The sequence below is a fragment of the Hyperolius riggenbachi genome, chromosome 1, assembly GCF_040937935.1.
Source record: "Hyperolius riggenbachi isolate aHypRig1 chromosome 1, aHypRig1.pri, whole genome shotgun sequence".
Taxonomy (NCBI): domain Eukaryota; kingdom Metazoa; phylum Chordata; class Amphibia; order Anura; family Hyperoliidae; genus Hyperolius; species Hyperolius riggenbachi.
Genome location: NC_090646.1, coordinates 31,687,546 through 31,709,004, shown reverse-complemented (window position 1 = coordinate 31,709,004; position 21,459 = coordinate 31,687,546).

The window sequence follows — 21,459 nt, the reverse complement described above, 5'->3', positions numbered from 1 at the left end:
AGAAGAAGAAGATGAAGAAGAAGAAGAAGAAGAAGGAGATGAAGATGAAGAAGAAGAAGATGAAGAAGATGAAGAAGAAGATGAAGAAGATGAAGAAGATGAAGAAGATGAAGAAGAAGAAGATGAAGAAGAAGAAGATGAAGATGATGAAGAAGAAGAAAATGATGAAGAAGAAGAAGATGAAGAAGATGAAGAAGATGAAGATGAAGAAGATGAAGAAGAAGAAGATGAAGAAGAAGAAGAAGAAGAAGAAGATGATGAAGAAGAAGATGAAGATGAAGAAGAAGAAGAAGAAGATGAAGAAGATGAAGAAGAAGAAGATGATGAAGAAGAAGAAGAAGAAGATGAAGAAGAAGAAGATGAAGAAGATGAAGAAGATGAAGAAGAAGATGAAGAAGATGAAGAAGATGAAGAAGATGAAGAAGATGAAGAAGAAGAAGATGAAGAAGAAGAAGATGAAGAAGATGAAGAAGATGAAGAAGAAGATGAAGAAGATGAAGAAGAAGATGAAGAAGATGAAGAAAAAGAAGATGAAGAAGAAGAAGATGATGATGAAGAAGATGAAGAAGACAATATAAAAGAAGAAGAAGATATAGAAGAAGAAGATATAGAAGAAGAAGATATGGAAGAAGAAGAAGATATAGAAGATAAAGAAGAAGAAGAAGAAGTATATACAGTACTGAACAAATTTCTGGACACAACTTCTCTTTTCAACTTTTTTTTTTTAAAGGAACATCCCCACATAATCACTTGCTGTTGTTACTTGGAAAAAAAGAGGTTTCTTGCATCATTCACCCTCAAAACAAGTGTTGGAAGCTATTTAAGGCCATTTCGAATAGTCAGCTCGAATAATGAGCTCGAATACCGACTCGAATAATGAGCTCGAATTCCGAGGTCGAATCGAATAGTAAAAATTATTCGACTCGAATATTCGACTGATCTCGAATAATTTACTATTCGAATTCGACCTAACTCGAATTTTGAAAAGGGGTATTTGAGCATCACTACCCACAATGCACCGCTACTAAATATGCAAATTATTCCTTTTCACCCTTGGTAAGTCAAGCAAGCCTATGGGCCTGATTCACAAAGCGGTGCAAACTGTTAAGCACGGGTGTGCTAAACAGTTAGCACGTGAAGTGCCGTTCGCAGACTTTTGCGCGCGTAAAGTACCGCGATTTGAACGATCGCACAAATCGTGGCAAATTGCGCACGCAAAAGACCGCATTAGCGCAAATCACGGTACTTTGCACACAAAAGTCCACGAACGGCACTTCACGTGCTAACTGTTTAGCACATCCGAGCTAAACAGTTTGCACTGCTTTGTGAATCAAGCCCTACAGCTTTACATTTTACATAGTCATATCAAACCCACATATGACAGGCTGTTTTAGACTTTTAGCCCTCATCAGTACATAGCAGGGATTAATATGACTGTATGAGATAGGGCTTGGACCAGTACAACAGAGTAACCAAGCAGCTCAGGGTGACCCAAACCACTCGGAATGTATAGGAGGATAAAAGAGACCAAAAAGCCCTCCTACTAAAAAAAGCAAAGCTTGGTGTAATTTTCCTTCTTAAAACAGAAGCAGATCTGTAATAATTCAGCTATAAGTGAACATTTGTGGTTACCCACAATGCACTGCTACTGAATATGCAAATTATCTCTCTTTGCCCTTGGTTTGATATGAAACTACTTCTTCTTCTTGCTTGGACCAGCCCCTTCTTCTTGCTTGGACCGGCCCTGGGGGCGGGGCGCTACTTCTTCTTCTTGTTTGAAGGTTGAGGCACTTACTCTATTATATATATAGATATTTTTACTGTGAAGAATCGTGAAAAGCGTGACATTGCAGAACAATTATGTTTTTAATTGCAATCGTTTTTACAGCAAAAATGCAACAAATATATATTTATACTATGAAAATGTGAAAAAAGTGAAAAAAAATTTGAAAAACAACAATTAATTTTCGACTGAATTTTTTGCTAGAAAATGAATTTAACATTTTTTGCAAAAATGAATGTGAAGAGAATATTGGAATTTCCAATCATCTTTGCTTGCATGCTCTGTGTGTTTTCTTTGTCAAGAAACAATGACCTGGCCCCTGAGCAGGGGCGTAGCAATAGGGGTTGCAGAGGTTTCAACCGCATCAGGGCCCTTGGGCCAGAGGGGCCCTTCCCTCAACTACAGTATTAGCTCTCTATTTGCCCTGTGCTCATAATAATCACTTCAATAGATACGTTGAATCTTGGTAATCATTAACAAGCTGTTCCCCATTCCATTCTTGCACCTCTGACACTGTAGTTGCCATTGCGAGAATTTGGGGCACCATATCAATTGTTATGTATAGAGTGCTTGAGGGCCCTATTGTAAAATTTGCATCGGGGCCCACCGCTCCTTAGCTACGCCACTGCCCCTGAGAAAACAAAACAAAAAACAATAACAATAGTATTTTATGGGATCTATGGACAGAACACACATAGGTAGAATAAGCGGTATTTGTTCAGTGTCAGATGACACGTCTATATGTATATAGCAGCATTTACAAGGTGGCTTCCTGGAATTGTGCAAAAAGTCTATCCTTCACCAGCTCCTCCCTGGTTCTGAATTGTGGTCTATCACTGAATGAATTCTTATGAAAAATGCACACAAAACAATGATTCATTAGAGGTAGTAGTTGTGAATGTCTGAGTCATGTCATGACAAACATTGAAGTGGCCACCGATGAGAAGGTGGTCTAAAATTAGCTTTGCCCTCATGATGAACTCTGTTAACATAATATTGTTCCTTAAAACTCTATGGGCTTGGCACAAAAGGGTGCTAACTTAGTTAGCATGCCTAAAAGCCCCATAGCACGCCTAAAGCCCTTTAGGACTTACAAAGTTTTGCGCACTAAGTTAGCACGTGCAAAGTTCAGCGCTGTGCGTGCAAAACATCGCACCGGGTGCGCCTAAAACATTGCACCAGGAGCACCTAAAACGTCACACGGTGCGACATTTTAGCTGCACCCGGTGTGACATTTTAGGCGCACCTGGTGTGCCGTTTTGATCATACCCGGTGTGACATTTTGTACGCACCGCTCACCGCTAAACTTTCCACGCGATCAATAAATGCTTTGGGCGTGAAAACTGCTTAGCACCCTAGTTAGCACGCCCAAAGCTTTTAGGTGTGCTAACTGAGTTAGCACACTTTTGTTAATCGAGCCCTATGGGTCTCTCCCATTCTCCACGCCCTTTCCTTTCCAACCTCTTGGAAGTTTCTCCTAGCATTTCCAAATGATTCTGAACAGATTGACATGTGACAATTGCACAGCACCACCTGGGGGAACTTTCAGTGATGTATTAGATGGAGAGACCCACTCATATGCTTAGAGAACAAGGGACAGGAAATGGGAGGAACCCCATGAACAATGAGCAACATCTGGAGACTCAGAAGGAGGTAAATTTATTTCACCCAGTACAGTGGAAGTTGTACCCAAAATTATTGTTAACACATACAGGGTCGGTGATGGTACGGTATACTCAGATGAAATGCAAAAACAAAACAAAAACAGTGGTAGTCGGAATGATGCAATACGAGGTCACAGAGAACATAGGGGGCAAGTAGCCATGTGAAAGAAGCTTGAGATTTATGGTTTTACAAGAAGTCCAGCAGATTTCAACTGGTGCAGACCACAGACATCTTGACAGATTTCAAACACTTGTGTTTTCACATAGGTAACATTGTATAGAGAAGATACAAAGACATACTTACCTAAGACACATGTAAACTGATTTAAACCATTTGCTGCCAAAGTCAAACTTACTGGTGCCAGTGTGAGCAGAGATCAACCCTGCTATTATGAAGTCTCCATCTTGATGATATTCATATTCAAACACAGGTTTTATGGCTTCAATCCTACAAGAAGAGGATAAAGTCTGGCTTCTCACTGCTTCATTGTATGTGACAGGGAGAGAAAGTGTCAGCAGGATAGAGGCAGAGTGGAGAGGAGTCCAGCTCATGTCACCGGCAGATCTTGTCACACAGTCTTGTCACCAGCAGATGTTGTCACACAGTCTTGTCACTGGCAGCTCTGCACATCCTAAGCACAGGATGGGGACACACAGTCACCAGCACCTTATATACATTATCTGTCACTGATTTACATCTACAGGTTCAGCTGCAGAACAAAGCACTGGCTTAATAATATCAGATATGAAAAATAAAGTCTACATGGACTGTAACTAATTTAACAACAGTTATCTTAGTTTCAGATGCTGCTTCTACCACAATCCAGACTTAACTGATAGAGATTTTAGCTTAAAGGGGAACTGAAGAGAGAGGTATATGGAGGCTGTCATGTTTATTTCCTTTTAGACAATACCAGTTGCCTGGCAGCCCTGCTGATCCTCTGCCTCTAATACTATTAGCCATAGCCCCTGAACAAGCATGCAGCAGATCAGGTGTTTCAGTGGTTCAGACTTATAAGTCTGATCTGACAAGACTAGCTGCATGCTTGTTTCTGGTTTTAATCAGATACTACTGCAGAGAAATAGACCAGCAGGGCTGCCAGGCAACTGGTATTGATTAAAAGGAAATAAACATGACAGCCTCCATATACCTCTCTCTTCAGTTCCCCTTTAATATGGCTCACCTCATAAAAATGTGTACTTGCTGAGATATCATATTGGCACCTATTTTAAGCTGAGGTGGACCTAGAGGCATAGCTATAGGGGGACAAGAGGGGACATATGCCCCCAGGTGCAGCACTGTAAGGGCACCCCGATGTGCAGGACAGGGGCACCACCAGCATACAAGTGAGGCACACCCCTGCTTTGGGTCTCACTTTAGAGGGGGGGCCTTGCTTTGTTGCTGGAGGCCACCTTTCTGCCTCGTGCTGTGCGGCCTCCCAGTAACTTACATAACCCCATTCTAGGGCAGACTCCAGCCGCCGCTCTCTCCTCCTGTCTCCGCTCTCTTCTCCTGTCGCTGCCTCGCTTGGTTTACGTCCTGTCTCCTTGGTTACCACAGCAGCACCTCTCATGATGCCAGAAGTCCTGCTGGAAGTAGCAATGGTGGTAGGACATGGCTAGGTGGTGAGAGGAGGAAAGTGCAGGGAGAAGAGTTGGAGCTGGAAGAGGGTTGTGTAAGTCTCCATTGGCAGTCGCTGGCCTATGCCTGGCTAACCTATATTGGGGCACCACCTTTACCTGGCTACCTATACTGTGGCACCTATAGCTTGCTACCTATACTGGGGCACCTATAGCTCGCTACCTATACTGGGGGCACCTGTACCTGGCTAGCTATACTGGGGCACCTATAGCTCGCTACCTATACTGGGGGCACCTGTACCTGGCTAGCTATACTGGGGCACCTATAGCTCGCTACCAATACTGTGGCAACTGTACCTGGCTTACCTATACTGGGGCACCACCGGTACCTGGCTACCTATACTGGAGCACCTATAGCTCACTACCTATACTGAGGTTATCTGTACCTGTTTAACCTATACTGGGGGCACCTTTACCTGGATACTTATACTGGGGTAACCTATGCCTGGATACCTACACTAGGGGCATCTATGCCTGGTTACCTATACTGGGGGCACCTATGCCTGTATACCTATACTGGGGGCACCTATGTCTGGAAATCTATACTTGGGGGATTTGTACCTGGATACCTATATGGGAGGCACCTATACCTGGCTTAGACAGGACAGGGGGACCAGAACTGACACAGAGGGGAAGAAGAGGTCACACAAGAGGACACAGAGGAGGACCAAAGAGGGACAGGGGGAACAGAAAGGGGAACAGAGGAACAGGGGGAACAGAGGTGACACAGAGGGGGACAAAAGAGGCAAAGGAATAAAGAGGGGGATAAAAAGGGATGAATTCAGGTTAAAAACAGACCTACAGTCCCTATCTCATTTGTTACCCGGGGACTACCTGTATTTTGCGAGTATTTGGCTCCACCCACATCTTGACATGGCCACACCCACTTTTCCGCTTTCTATGGTGGCTGGCAGGCCACATCCATTTTTCATTGTGGCATGATTCCCATGCCACACTTTTTGGGGGTGGGGAGGGGCTCATGTTATGGGCTGCTTGGGGAACACAAAACCTTAGCTGCACCCCTGTTGCACGAGAGGCGGCTAACTGGCTGCCTGAAGTGCTCAATCACGCAAAAATGGCTGTGTTACAATTTGCATGGAGTTTGTGCGCTGCACCTGGAGCAAACAGAAACCAACGCACAAACCCACAACCAGGCAGAGATGTCACTGTTTAGGAAAAGACTGACAAGCCAGGAGTAAATGACTAACAAGGATTTATTGAAAATAAAGTAATACTGTGCATTAACCTCATGCACGGAAGCAATCAGTATCAACTTGCAGGCAACGTATTCTACACACATACAATACACTGCATCAAATAATACAGGCAGATATATTCAATAAGCCTACAAAGGTATGAAAATCAGGGTTTATACAAGGACCTCTCTGCATAAAGCGAGTTATGCAGAGTAGATCCAGTGTATAGAATTGTGTGCACACTGACCATGGATCCAGAATAGTAACACAACATAAACCTAGAAATATATATATATACAAAATACAGATTCACAATCGAGGAGGAGACACACGGATAGTCAGCAAGCATAGGTCATACACAGGAGATCAAACAGTACAGTAATCGCTAGGCAAAGAATAGTCGGTATACAAAGCACAAGGAATCAAGGAACTAGGAAATATACCAGGAACAGGGAACTCAGGGCAGGATGGCTAGAACCAGGAACAAAGAGCTAGCAACTAGTTAGTTTACAGGTGTGGCTTAAATGGCATGCTGAGAGACCATGTGACAGTCCAGGCCTCCTCCCTGTCTGTGAAGAGATCTCTAGACAGTCCGCCCTGTGCTGGTGGGCAGAGGAAAGTTCAGGTTGTAAATTCATGGAGGAGGCTGGTGACATCTGCTGGTGAAGCAAAGTTAGTTCATGCAGGAATTTACCAGCAGATGTAGATTGTAACAGGCTGAACGGATTTGAATGAAATTTGGCACACACATAGTACATTACCTGGAATAAAGTATAGGATACTTTTTATTCCCATAACCAAAAAGGGGTGGAGACAAATACAAATTTTACTGGAAATTGTAAACTGCAGCCATTCTTACAATGTTAATGGTAGGGTTCTCAAACTTTGCACAGTTGGTCACTGGGTGACTGGGATTAATATTCAGAAAAGTGGGTGGAGCCTACAAATGCCAATCAAAATCCACCTATTGCTTTTCAAAGAAATTATGTAATTGCTGCCATTCTTGCACTGTTAATGGCACAAACACCACACATGGTACAGTTGATCATTGGGTGACTGGGGTTCAAATTCAGAAAAGGGGGTGGAGCCACAAACATCCAATTAGATTTGTTTCATTTCAATGCAAATGATTGATGCCAAAGACCGCAAAGCTCACAAACTTGGTCATTGAGCAATATACACATTAATGGAGCAATAATTTTTCTACAGGTGCTCACCGTTATGTATAGATAAATTTGGCCAACATCAATGAGTATGAAAACAGTATACATTTATTTAAAAGCTACTGTAACACTACATAAGAATCTAAAAACAACATGAGATGGCCATTCCCTCATGCTGGCACACACCACGCATACCCCCAGACATACCACTGGCCAGTATGATGGAAAAAACAAGGTGATGAGCTCACAAAAGGATGTATGTGGTAGTACCGGGCAGTCCACACTGAGACCAGCTACAAAGACATGTGTTATTGGCAAAAGCAAGAAAGTCCAGCAGCAGTAATATAGACAAAGCAGAGTGCAAAGCAGCACATGCAGACATGCGGAATTCAAATGCTGGTAAACCAGCTATGCTGACAGGGTCTCACATAAGACAATAGAGTTGCATAAGCAGCAGTATCTCACCACTCCACCGACATCAGGATGGGAGCTTGAGTAGTCCACTGGTAATGGTTCAGGCCGGTAAGCCAGCTAAGGATACAATCTGAGTTGTGTAAGCGCCAGTCAGAGCTGGTAGGCAATGTCCAAGTGATCTGTTTCCATCTACTATGCAGAAGGTCGCAGGCTGCGGAGGATGGTGGTTAAGCCGCTGGATATGGAGCCAGTCACTGCATGGGTCAACTCCGCGGAAGGGCAGCGGGTGGGTGCTGCGGGATGGGACGGTGTCTCATGCAGGCACGTCCTTTACATGTTCTCACGGTGCCATCAGAAGGCGTGCCTTGCAATACTGTGTGCCCATTCAAATAAGCAATTGTGGCCAACCGGAGCACAGCGGAAGTGCGCGTCATGGGCGGAAGTGATTCGTGCGGTCCAAAGGAGAGGAAGAGTGGTGTCATCTCTCACTGTCGCATCCCAGCAGCCACATGATGTATCACCGCAGCGCTACTGCGGCCCAGTGTTTCAATCACACAGGTCACAATCACAACACACCGGTCACCCACAGCAATTGATAAATAGTAAGTGACTCAAACTTAAAAAAGAGAAAAGCATAAGTTAAAGTATGAGGTTTAAATGGGTACGCTGTATAAGACTCATAGTGTCCCATCAGAATGGTGAGACTGTCATTAGATACACATGTCCAGAGCTTATCGCATCAAGGGCATGCATGTAGGATAACAGAAAAAAAAACATCATATGTTAACCAGCAGGAGGCACCATAACCAAGCCAGACAGCAAAAGTTGCCCACGGGGGACAGGGCATAGACCCCAGGGGGCGGGATGGAATTGCTCAGCAGGACAGCAGACCAGATTAACAGGGCAAAAAATGGGTAAAACTGAATGCCTCATTCAGACCTGGAGGCTGGCATGCCTTTAAGTTATAAATCCATTTAGTTTCTCTTTGGAGGAGCAAACGGTCAAAGATCCAACCACCCCCCCACCCCCGCCCCCCGGATGGTTCCATGAATTCTATCAAGACCCACAAACCGTAAACCATTGATCGTTCATAGTTGACACTGTCTCACGTGTCGGGCGATGGGAGTGAGGGATTCCTTATTACCCACATTATGTATATGTTCTGATATTCGCCTCCATAGAGGTCTTTTAGTTTTGCCTATATAAAAGGACCCACAGGGGCACAATAGTAAATAGACCACGAGTTTGGTTTGGCAATTTACATAATGTTTTAGATGGACTGTACTACCATTGGGCAAGGGAACAGCTCTACTTACTCGTATGCACCTGCAATAGGGGCAACCCCCCCTCCAACACTATGCAGTGACACCTTGGGTTGACTCCAACAAAATGATTTTGCACCAGGTTATCGCACAGCGATTTTGCTCTTTTAAACGTAACACGTGATCGTTCTGGGACTACATTTCCAATAGCTGGGTCATTTTGAAGTAGATACCAATGCTTTTGTAGAATATGTCTAAGACTAGAGTGTTCGGCACAGTATCTCATCACAAAACACAGCTCAGAATTGTGTTGGGTGGTCTGACTATGATGACGCTGTCTTAGAAGACTCGATCGATCCCTCTTTCTGACTTTGTTAAACACACGTCAAAGTACAGCATCAGGGTAGCCCCTTTTACAGAAACGAGTATGCAAGATATCAGCTTGCGTGCATAAATCAGTCTCGGAGGAACAATTCCTCCTAACCCTCATATATTGCCCAGTGGGGATACCCCTGATGGTGTGAAAGGGGTGGAAGCTCGTCGCGTGTAGCAGGGCATTCGTTGATGTGTGTTTTCTATATAAATCTGTGGCAATCTGGAGGGATTGAGAGATTGGAGATCTGGAGTCACAAGACATCGTGAATGGTAAATTACGAGTGTTGTCATTGAGTTTGACAACAAATTCCAGAAATTCATCATGCATGCCTGTCCACAGTACGAGGATGTCGTCGATGTACCTGTGCCACACCAATATGTGGCACAGGTACATCGCAAGCCTCAAGCAATTGGAAAGTTCAAAACGCTCGACCCCCTCAAATCAGGCCAGTAGGTGCAGGACTCAAATCAGGCCAGTAGGTGCAGGACCAGGAAAGCCAAGCCAGTTCACAGATATGCATAGAAGGATCCGCAGACCAAATACTGGTAGAAAAAATGCTGTTGTTCTTTATTCAAAAAATTCCACATGGCATGGCAATAAAACCACAAGGTTCAACTGACGCGTGTCGGGCTTACAATCTGCCCTTAGTCATATGTCACTATGACTAAGGGCAGATTGTAAGCCCGACACGCGTCAGTTGAACCTTGTGGTTTTATTGCCAGGCCATGTGGAATTTTTTGAATAAAGAACAACAGCATTTTTTCTACCAATATTTGGTCTGTGGATCCTTCTATGTACATCGCAAGCCCCTCGTCTGTGAAGATGGAGTGCTCCCACTCCCCCAGGTACAGGTTTGCATACGATGGATCATAAGTTGTGCCCATTGCCGCCCCCTGCACCTGGAGGTAGTGGGCACCATCAAATACAAAGATATTGTTGGTGAGTAGCAGTCTCAAAAGGCCCAGCAGGAAAGTGTTATGTGATGTCTCTGTGCAAGCGCGTTCCTTCTAGTGTTGGGCGAACACCTGGATGTTCGGGTTCGCGAACGTTCGCCGAACATGGCCGCGATGTTCGGGTGTTCGCGCCGAACTCCGAACATAATGGAAGTCAATGGGGACCCGAACTTTCGTGCTTTGTAAAGCCTCCTTACATGCTACATACCCCAAATTTACAGGGTATGTGCACCTTGGGAGTGGGTACAAGAGGAAAAAAATGTAGCAAAAAGAGCTCATAGTTTTTGAGAAAATCGATTTTAAAGTTTCAAAGGGAAAACTGTCTTTTAAATGCGGGAAATGTCTGTTTTCTTTGCACAGGTAACATGCTTTTTGCCGCCATGCAGTCATAAATGTAATAAAGATAAGAGGTTCCATAAACAGGGACCGGAAACGCTAACCCAGCAGCAGCACACGTGATGGAACAGGAGGAGGCGCAGGAGGAGAAGGCCACGCTTTGAAACACAACAACCCAGGCCATGCATGAGGACAAGAAGCGTGCGGATAGCATGCTTTTTACCGCCATGCAGTCATAAATGTAATAAAGATAAGAGGTTCCATAAACAGGGACCGGAAACGCTAACCCAGCAGCAGCACACGTGATGGAACAGGAGGAGGCGCAGGAGGAGAAGGCCACGCTTTGAGACACAACAACCAAGGCCTTGCATGAGGACAAGAAGCGTGCGGATAGCATGCTTTTTACCGCCATGCAGTCATAAATGTAATACAGATAAGAGGTTCAATAAACAGGGACCGGAAACGCTAACCCATCACAGATGGTCATTGTTCATGTTACTTGGTTGGGGTCCAGGAAAGTTGCATAGTCGTTTCCAATCCAGGATTGATTCATTTTAATTTGAGTCAGACGGTCTGCATTTTCTGTGGAGAGGCGGATACACCGATCTGTGACGATGCCTCCGGCAGCACTGAAACAGCGTTCCGACATAACGCTGGCTGCCGGGCAAGCCAGCACCTCTATTGCGTACATTGCCAGTTCGTGCCAGGTGTCTAGCTTCGATACCCAATAGTTGAAGGGTGCAGATGGATTGTTCAACACAGCTACGCCATCTGACATGTAGTTCTTGACCATCTTCTCCAGGCGATCGGTGTTGGAGGTGGATCTGCACGCTTGTTGTTCTGTGGGCTGCTGCATGGGTGTCAGAAATTTTTCCCACTCCAAGCACACTGCCGATACCATTCCCTTTTGGGCACTAGCTGCGGCTTGTGTTGTTTGCTGCCCTCCTGGTCGTCCTGGGTTTGCGGAAGTCAGTCTGTCAGCGTACAACTGGCTAGAGGAGGGGGAGATGTCAATCTCCTCTCTAAAGTCTCCACAAGGGCCTGCTGGTATTCTTCCATTTTGACCTGTCTGACTCTTTCTTCAAGCAGTTTTGGAACATTGTGTTTGTACCGTGGATCCAGAAGGGTATAAACCCAGTAATTGGTGTTGTCCAGAATGCGCACAATGCGTGGGTCGCGTTCAATGCAGTCTAGCATGAATTGAGCCATGTGTGCCAGAGTCCTGCCAGAATCCTCATCATCCTCTTGTGAGCGTTGTGATAGTTGTTGTGATGCATCATAGTCGTCACCTTCTTCCTGGTCTGCTTCTGCTGACCATTCGCGCTGAATTGTGGAAGTCCAATGTGCACCACTCTGGTCTCGTCAGTGGTGGCAGGAAATTCCTGCTCCAACTCCAGCTGTTCCTCCTCCTCTTCTTCATCATAGCTGCTGGGGCCAGCATTTCCTGAGGCGGATGGCCTGATGTTGGTACCATCACGCTGATCGTTTTCTCCATCAGATTCCCCCAGTTGCATCATGACAGCTGTTTCCTTGATTTTCAACATTGACTTCTTCAGTAAACACAGCAGTGGTATGGTAATGCTGACTGAATAGTTGTCACTGCTCACAAGCAACGTGGATTGCTCAAAATTTTGGAGGACTTGGCAGAGGTCCAACATGTTGGCCCAATCGGATCCACAGAAGCTTGGCAGCTGTCCGGATGCGGCTCGGTACTGCGCCGTCATGTACTGGACCACTGCACTCTTCTGCTCGCAAAAGCGGGCTAGCATGTGCAGCGTAGAATTCCAGCGCGTAGGGACATCACACAGCAAGCGATGGTGGGGGAGATTGAAGCGCTCCTGCATCTTGGCGAGTGCCCCCGAAGCAGTACTGGAATTTCTACAATGTTTGGCCACTCGTCGCACTTTCAACAGAAGATCGGCCACGCCTGGGTATGTCCTCAGGAACCGCTGAACTACTAGGTTCATCACGTGCGCCAGGCAAGGGATGTGTGTCAGTTTAGCCAACCTTAAAGCGTGAATGAGATTACTCCCATTATCACACACAACCATGCCCGGTTTCAGGTCCAGCGGTGCCAGCCACAAATCCGTCTGTTCCTTTATTCCCCTCCAAATTTCCTCCCCTGTGTGCTGCTTATCCCCAAGGCAGATCAGCTTCAGCAACGCTTGCTGACGCATGCCAACAGCTGTGCTGCACTGCTTCCACGATCCTACTGCTGCTGGGTTAGCGTTTCCGGATGAGGTACAGCTTTGAGATGCGTTGGAGGAGAAGGAGTCAGAGAGGTAGGTGCTGCTGTTGTTATCCAGTGGGAGGGACGGCGGTGCAGCTGTTTGCGGCGTGGGCAACACCCGCGCCGTAGCAGGTGAGGAATCGCTGTCAGGCTCCACAAGGTTCACCCAGTGCACGGTAAGGGAGATGTATCGACCCTGGCCGAACGCACTCGTCCAGGTGTCAGTGGTGAGGTGAACCTTGCAGGCAACGACATTCTTCAAGCTTCGGGTTATTTTGCTGACCACGTGCTCATGCAACTCAGGCACTGCAGAGCGTGCAAAGTGGTAGCGGCTGGGAACCACATAACGTGGGATGGCCACTGACATCATGCCCTTGAAGCTGTTTGTCTCCACCACTCGATATGGCAGCATTTCGCAGGCCAGAAGCTTGGCTATGCTGGCTGTTAGTGCCACGGCCCGGGGGTCATTTGCTGGCAATTTCCTCTTGCGCTCAAGCATCTCCGAGACAGACAACTAAACCGTAGGGCTGCACACTGAACGGCTGTTGGTTGTTGTGTTTGATGACTGGGAGACCTCAAGAGCACTATTCCGGAAAGTGACAGTGTCAGCGTCGTCTGATGTTTGTGAATGTTGTTGTTGTGAACCACGCAATGGCTGGGCTACTGCTGCTGCTGAGGAGGGTCTGGTGGTGAGTCTGGTGACCCCAAGGTAGGCAGTGTTGCTGGTACCCTGTCCTGGCGGCCACAGAGTGGGATGTTTGGATACCATGTGGCGGGTCATGCTGGTGGTGGAGAGGTTGTTAATATGTTTCCCCCTGCTCAGGCGGGTCTTGCACACCTTGCAAATCACCATGGTACCATCCTCACTGCAGTCTTCAAAGAAAGGCCAGACTTTGGAGCACCTGCCTTGCTGGCGATTTCTGTTTGTGCCTCTTTTGCGTCTCACTTGAACTTCCACGCTTGTGGTGCCTGAAATTTCGCGCCCCCTACCTTGTGGCACAAGGCGAACTCGTGCAGCAGTGGGTTCTTCAACAGACTCATCTGTGCTGCTACGACTGCGATGTTCTCCTTCACATACAATATCTGGGTCTCTGTCAACATTGTCCATACCCTCCTCCTCTTCCATCTCCTCAAACTCGTCATATGTGATTGTGGGCCGCCGCCGTGGAGTAGAGCTCCCCACAACAACCTCTGCGCAGCACACTCCAACGTCGTCTTCAAGATCTTCTCGGCCGACCTCCTGCAATTGAAACCCCTCCTGCCCAACTTGCTCTGGGATTTGGGTTTCAAAGTCCTCCTCGGACTCGCCTTGCATTTCAGTGCGCGGTGCATTTCCCACAGTCAATGGTTGTGAATCCGGGCACAAAATTTCTGGCTGTTCCATTGACCTTTGAAAGGTGAAAGTTTGTTGGGCTGGGAATAGCTCCTGCGAATACCCCATTGTGTCCTGAGGAAATTCTTCGGACTGGTTATTTGGCAGTTGTGTGCGTGGTGTCGCTGCCGGTTGTGTCAGCTTTGTGCCCACTGGCTCCTTGTAACTGGCTGAGGACTCAGACCTCGTGCGTGATTTGCTGGTGCTGCTTAACCCACTGCTGGACGCTTGAGAGGTCATCCAATTAATTATCTGGTCCTGTTCTTTTGGATTTGTGAGGGTTGATTTCCTGGACAACATGGGCGGTATTGAGTGGGTTTTCTTCGGTGCTCCACTGTGGTCTTTACGTGAACCGTCAGGGGGAACACCTCTTCCCTTGCCCCTCCCTCTTTCACAGGATTTCTTCTTCATTTCACTTATCCTTAAAGTACACGCTGACTGGCAGCAGTACAGTGGCAGTACAGAACTGCTATACAGTGGCGGGTGAGCGGTGTACTACTGTTCCCAGCAGAGACACAGAGTGGCAGTAAACACAATGCTATATAGTGTGGGTGAGCGGTGTACTACTGTTCCCAGCAGCGACACAGAGCACAATGCTATACAGGGTGAGCGGTGTACTACTATTCCCAGCAGCGACGCAGAGCACAATGCTATACAGTGGTGGGTGAGCGGTGTACTACTGTTCCCAGCAGCGACACAGAGCACAATGCTATACAGGGTGAGCGGTGTACTACTGTTCCCAGCAGACACACAGAGTGGCAGTAAACACAATGCTATATAGTGTGGGTGAGCGGTGTACTACTGTTCCCAGCAGCGACACAAAGCACAATGCTATACAGGGTGAGCGGTGTACTACTATTCCCAGCAGAGACACAGAGTGGCAGTAAACACAATGCTATATAGTGTGGGTGAGCGGTGTACTACTGTTCCCAGCAGCGACACAGAGCACAATGCTATACAGGGTGAGCGGTGTACTACTGTTCCCAGCAGCGACACAGAGCACAATGCTATACAGGGTGAGCGGTGTACTACTGTTCCCAGCAGACACACAGAGTGGCAGTAAACACAATGCTATATAGTGTGGGTGAGCGGTGTACTGCTGTTCCCAGCAGCGACACAGAGCACAATGCTATACAGGGTGAGCGGTGTACTACTATTCCCAGCAGCGACGCAGAGCACAATGCTATACAGTGGTGGGTGAGGGGTGTACTACTATTCCCAGCAGCGACACAAAGCACAATGCGAAACAGTGGTGAGTGAGTGGTGTACTACTGTTCCCAGCAGCGACACAGAGCACAATGCTATACAGGGTGAGCGGTGTACTACTATTCCCAGCAGTGACGCAGAGCACAATGCTATACAGTGGTGGGTGAGCGGTGTACTACTGTTCCCAGCAGACACACAGAGTGGCAGTAAACACGATGCTATATAGTGTGGGTGAGCGGTGTACTACTGTTCCCAGCAGACACACAGAGTGGCAGTAAACACGATGCTATATAGTGTGGGTGAGCGGTGTACTACTATTCCCAGCAGCGACACAGAGCACAATGCTATACAGGGTGAGCGGTGTACTACTGTTCCCAGCAGACACACAGAGTGGCAGTAAACACAATGCTATATAGTGTGGGTGAGTGGTGTACTACTATTCCCAGCAGCGACACAAAGCACAATGCGATACAGTGGTGGGTGAGCAGTGTACTACTGTTCCCAGCAGCGACACAGAGCACAATGCTATACAGGGTGAGCGGTGTACTACTATTCCCAGCAGCGACGCAGAGCACAATGCTATACAGTGGTGGGTGAGCGGTGTACTACTGTTCCCAGCAGCGACACAGAGCACAATGCTATACAGGGTGAGCGGTGTACTACTGTTCCCAGCAGACACACAGAGTGGCAGTAAACACAATGCTATATAGTGTGGGTGAGCAGTGTACTACTGTTCCCAGCAGAGACACAGAGTGGCAGTAAACACAATGTTATATAGTGTGGGTGAGCAGTGTACTACTGTTCCCAGCAGAGACACAGAGCACAATGCTATACAGGGTGAGCGGTGTACTACTGTTCCCAGCAGACACACAGAGTGGCAGTAAACACAATGCTATATAGTGTGGGTGAGCGGTGTACTACTGTTCCCAGCAGACACACAGAGTGGCAGTAAACACAATGCTATATAGTGTGGGTGAGCAGTGTACTACTATTCCCAGCAGTGACACAAAGCACAATGCTATACAGTGGTGGGTGAGCGGTGTACTACTGTTCCCAGCAGCGACACAGAGCACAATGCTATACAGGGTGAGCGGTGTACTACTATTCCCAGCAGCGACGCAGAGCACAATGCTATACAGTGGTGGGTGAGCGGTGTACTACTGTTCCCAGCAGCGACACAGAGCACAATGCTATACAGGGTGAGCAGTGTACTACTGTTCCCAGCAGACACACAGAGTGGCAGTAAACACAATGCTATATAGTGTGGGTGAGCGGTGTACTACTGTTCCCAGCAGCGACACAAAGCACAATGCTATACAGGGTGAGCGGTGTACTACTATTCCCAGCAGAGACACAGAGTGGCAGTAAACACAATGCTATATAGTGTGGGTGAGCGGTGTACTACTGTTCCCAGCAGCGACACAGAGCACAATGCTATACAGGGTGAGCGGTGTACTACTATTCCCAGCAGCGACGCAGAGCACAATGCTATACAGTGGTGGGTGAGCGGTGTACTACTGTTCCCAGCAGTGACACAGAGCACAATGCTATACAGGGTGAGCGGTGTACTACTGTTCCCAGCAGACACACAGAGTGGCAGTAAACACAATGCTATATAGTGTGGGTGAGCGGTGTACTACTATTCCCAGCAGCGACACAGAGCACAATGCTATACAGGGTGAGTGGTGTACTAATGTTCCCAGCAGACACACAGAGTGGCAGTAAACACAATGCTATATAGTGTGGGTGAGCGGTGTACTACTGTTCCCAGCAGCGACACAGAGCACAATGCTATACAGGGTGTGCGGTGTACTACTGTTCCCAGCAGACACACAGAGTGGCAGTAAACACAATGCTATATAGTGTGGGTGAGCGGTGTACTACTGTTCCCAGCAGAGACACAGAGCACAATGCTATACAGGGTGAGCGGTGTACTACTGTTCCCAGCAGACACACAGAGTGGCAGTAAACACAATGCTATATAGTGTGGGTGAGCGGTGTACTACTGTTCCCAGCAGACACACAGAGTGGCAGTAAACACGATGCTATATAGTGTGGGTGAGCGGTGTACTACTATTCCCAGCAGCGACACAGAGCACAATGCTATACAGGGTGAGCGGTGTACTACTGTTCCCAGCAGACACACAGAGTGGCAGTAAACACAATGCTATATAGTGTGGGTGAGCGGTGTACTACTATTCCCAGCAGCGACACAGAGCAGAATGCTATACAGGGTGAGCGGTGTACTACTGTTCCCAGCAGACACACAGAGTGGCAGTAAACACAATGCTATATAGTGTGGGAGAGCGGTGTACTACTATTCCCAGCAGTGACACAATGACCGGGGGACCCTGGCTAGCCTGGCTGGAGAGAGAACTACCCTGCCTGCCTACCCAAAGCTAAACCCACAGACAAATGGCTGAGAAATGACGTGGATCGGGTATTTATTGACCCGAACCACGTGACCCGTTCGGCCAATCAGAGCGCGTTCGGGTCCGAGCCACGTGACCCGTTCGGCCAATCACAGCGCTAGCCGAACGTTCGGGTAACGTTCGGCCATGCGCTCTTAGTTTGGCCATATGGCCGAACAGTTTGGCCGAACACCATCAGGTGTTCGGCCGAACTCGAACATCACCCGAACAGGGTGATGTTCTACAGAACCCGAACAGTGGCGAACACTGTTCGCCCAACACTAGTTCCTTCAAGAAAGTGGCTACTGCCTTGATCCCTCTGTCATGCGGGATGCTAGAGTAGAGAGCCTCCACATCCAGGGACACAAGGAGAGTGCCGGGGGGTACACATAACCCATCCAGGACTCGCAATAATTGAGTGGTGTCCTTATTGTATGATGGGAGGCTCTGTACATGAGACTGGAGGTGCCTGTCAATGTATATGCGTACTTTTTCTGTGAAAGCACCCCTACTGGACACGATCGGCCTACCAGATGGATCAGTCATCCGCTTATGTACTTTGGGTAATGAGTAGAAGGTAGGGACAATAGTGTCCGTTACCTTCAAAAATGACCTTACTTGTTCATCAATAATGCCATCTTTCAGGGCTCCATTGACAAGCACCTCAAGCTCAGCCATAGCACGTGTAAGCCTGGATGGGGAGACTCTCAAGTAGCATCCCGGGCGACCGAGGAGATCAAGGCACATTTTACGATGGTTTAATGGTCCATTCAGTGCGGTCCGGTAACCATGTAAGGGCCTCACTTTCTTCACTAGTCAGATTTGAATCTGTCACCCCAGAGACGTCCAGCTGCACAATACCACGTCCCACTGCTCTAATGAACGATTTTAGACCATCATTCGTGGTCAGTGGTGGAAATTTCTGCGAAACTGTGAATTAAGATAAGTATAAGGGGGAACTATAGGTCCATGATGTTGTAATGTATTCATAGATGGCTCACATGTAAGGGGGTCACCTATGTCGTCATTTGTCAATAGCACCCTCAGTATACAACTCCTCCAAATCTTTAAGTGCAGCCAAATCTTCCTCACTGAGATCAGAAGGGATGGTCCCTTCTGATGTCAGTCGTGGTCCACCACGGAAAGATCCAAACAACAATCTATGACAGAACAATTGCAAGTCTACAATGAATTCAAATTTATCCAGGCTCTGTACAGGACAGAACCCCAAACCCTTGCCCAACAAAGATTCTACTGTTGGGGGTATGTCACAACCTGTGAGATTGATTACCTGTAAACCATCCGTGGTGGACCCATTGCCCATACCCAAGGCCTCGACAGTGTCAAGGCCTAGAGGCCCCTGTGGTCTAAAAAAACACAAGCTGAGGGTAAGCAGGAGGCATTGACTCCCATATTGTTGACCAATGCACATTCCGCTACTGGCCCACTTCCTGTGTCAGTCTTCTGTGTCGGACTTGTCCCTCCTGTTTTTAATTTGTTTAGCGTCTTTCTTATTGGAATTTAAGGATATCAATGGATATCTAGATTTTTTCTCCTCCCGTTTGTCCGAGTTTTCACTTGCAGAAGGTGGTTGTTAGTTCTCACTACCAACCACCAAAACAGACTCCCCACCGGTAGGTACCTGTTTGGGAGTCTGCTTCAGTTGTTCTGCCCCTAGGGCGAGGTGGTTTAGGTTTATTGTCCCAACGGTATGCCGTGACGATTTTGTAGGCTAATCTGTCACTGTTAATTTTTACGATCTCTGACAATAATCAGTTCATGATTATATTTTTTAATATGGGTGGTTAATGATTCATTTCTTTTTTATAAAGAGAATCACCTGAAAATTTGCTTAATTCAGCTGTAATTTTTTTTTTTAATTTCAACTTCCACTTCCTCTAATTCAGACTCATCCAATTCATTGAGTAGGGATAAGAAGACCTGTGCACAGGGGCGTAGCAATAGGGGGTGCAGCGGTAGCGACCGCATCGGGGCCCTTGGGCCAGAGGGGCCCCGAAGGGCCCTCCCTCAACTACAGTATTAGTTCTCTATTGGTCCTGTGCTCATAATAATCACTTCTATATATACATTGAGTAGTGGTAAACATTAACAAGCTCTTCCTCATCCACTTCTTGCATCTCTGACACTGTAGTTGCCATTGCCATTGGCAGGTTTTGGTGAGCCGTATCAATTGTTATGTATAGAGTGCCTGGGGGGCCCCATTGTAAAACTCGCATCGGGGCCCACAGCTCCTTAGCTACGCCACTGCCTGTGCACAATTATCAAAATTCGCCTCCCAGCGTTTTATAAAATCGGGAGTTATATTTTTACGATGAGGAAATGTTTGAATTCTTAACCAAGCTGGTGCAAAGTGGTCGTCTGTATAGGTTTTATTATATTTTATGTTCCACCACCTGGACGAGTGCGTTTGGCCAGGGTCGGTACATCTCCCTTACGGCGCACTAGGAGAACCTTGTGAAGCCTGGCAGCGACTCCTCACCCGCTACGGAACAGGTGTTGTCAACGCCGCAAATTGCCGGACCTGCTTCCCTGCGAGTCAATGACAACAGCGACCTCTCTGGCTCCTACTCCACCGCCTCTCCAAGCTCTACCTCATCCGGCATCGCTAACCCAGCAACAGGAGCATTGAAGCGGTGCAGCACAGCTGTTGCCATGCGTCAGCAAGCCTCAAGCCTTACTGAAGCTGATCTTCATTGGCGATAAGCAGCACACAGGTGCAGAAATTTGGAAGGCAATCAAGGAACAGACCCAGTTGTGGCTGGCACCGCTGCACCTGGAACCAGGCATGGTTGTGTGTGATAATGGGAGCAATCTCATTCGCCCCTTACAGTTGGCAAAGCTAAAACACATCCCTTGCCTGGCCCACGTTCTGAACCTAGTTGTTCAGCGGTTCCTGTGGACATACCCAAATGGTGTGAATTTTCGGCTAAAGGTGCGGCGAGTGGCCAAACATTTCCGAAAGTCCAGTGCCACTTCGGCCGCACTCACCAAGTTGCAGCAGCGCTTCAGTTATGCCTGCAGTTTGTTGCCATGCCAGGCCTGGGTTGTGTCACAAAGCATGGTCTTGCTCTCCTGTAGTACCTCCTCTTCCATCCTGTGTGCTGGGCTAGCGTTGCCGCTGTCTTTTTAAGGAATATCTCATTCTATCATATTTATCACTGCATGGCGACAAAATGCCTTGCTGTACGCATGCATTTTGTCACCATGCCAGGCCTGGGTTGTGTCACAAAGCGTGGCTTTGCTCTCCTGTAGTACCTCCTCTTCAATCCTGTGTGCTGCGGGGTTAGCGTTGCCGGTCCCATTGGTAGTACTATGACAGCTTTCCAGGATCTCATTTGCCCCCCCCCCCCCCCCCCCCCACACACACACACACACACTATTCCCAAGCCATTTTGCAGAAGTTTCCCTCATTTTTTAAGGTTTTTCTGGCA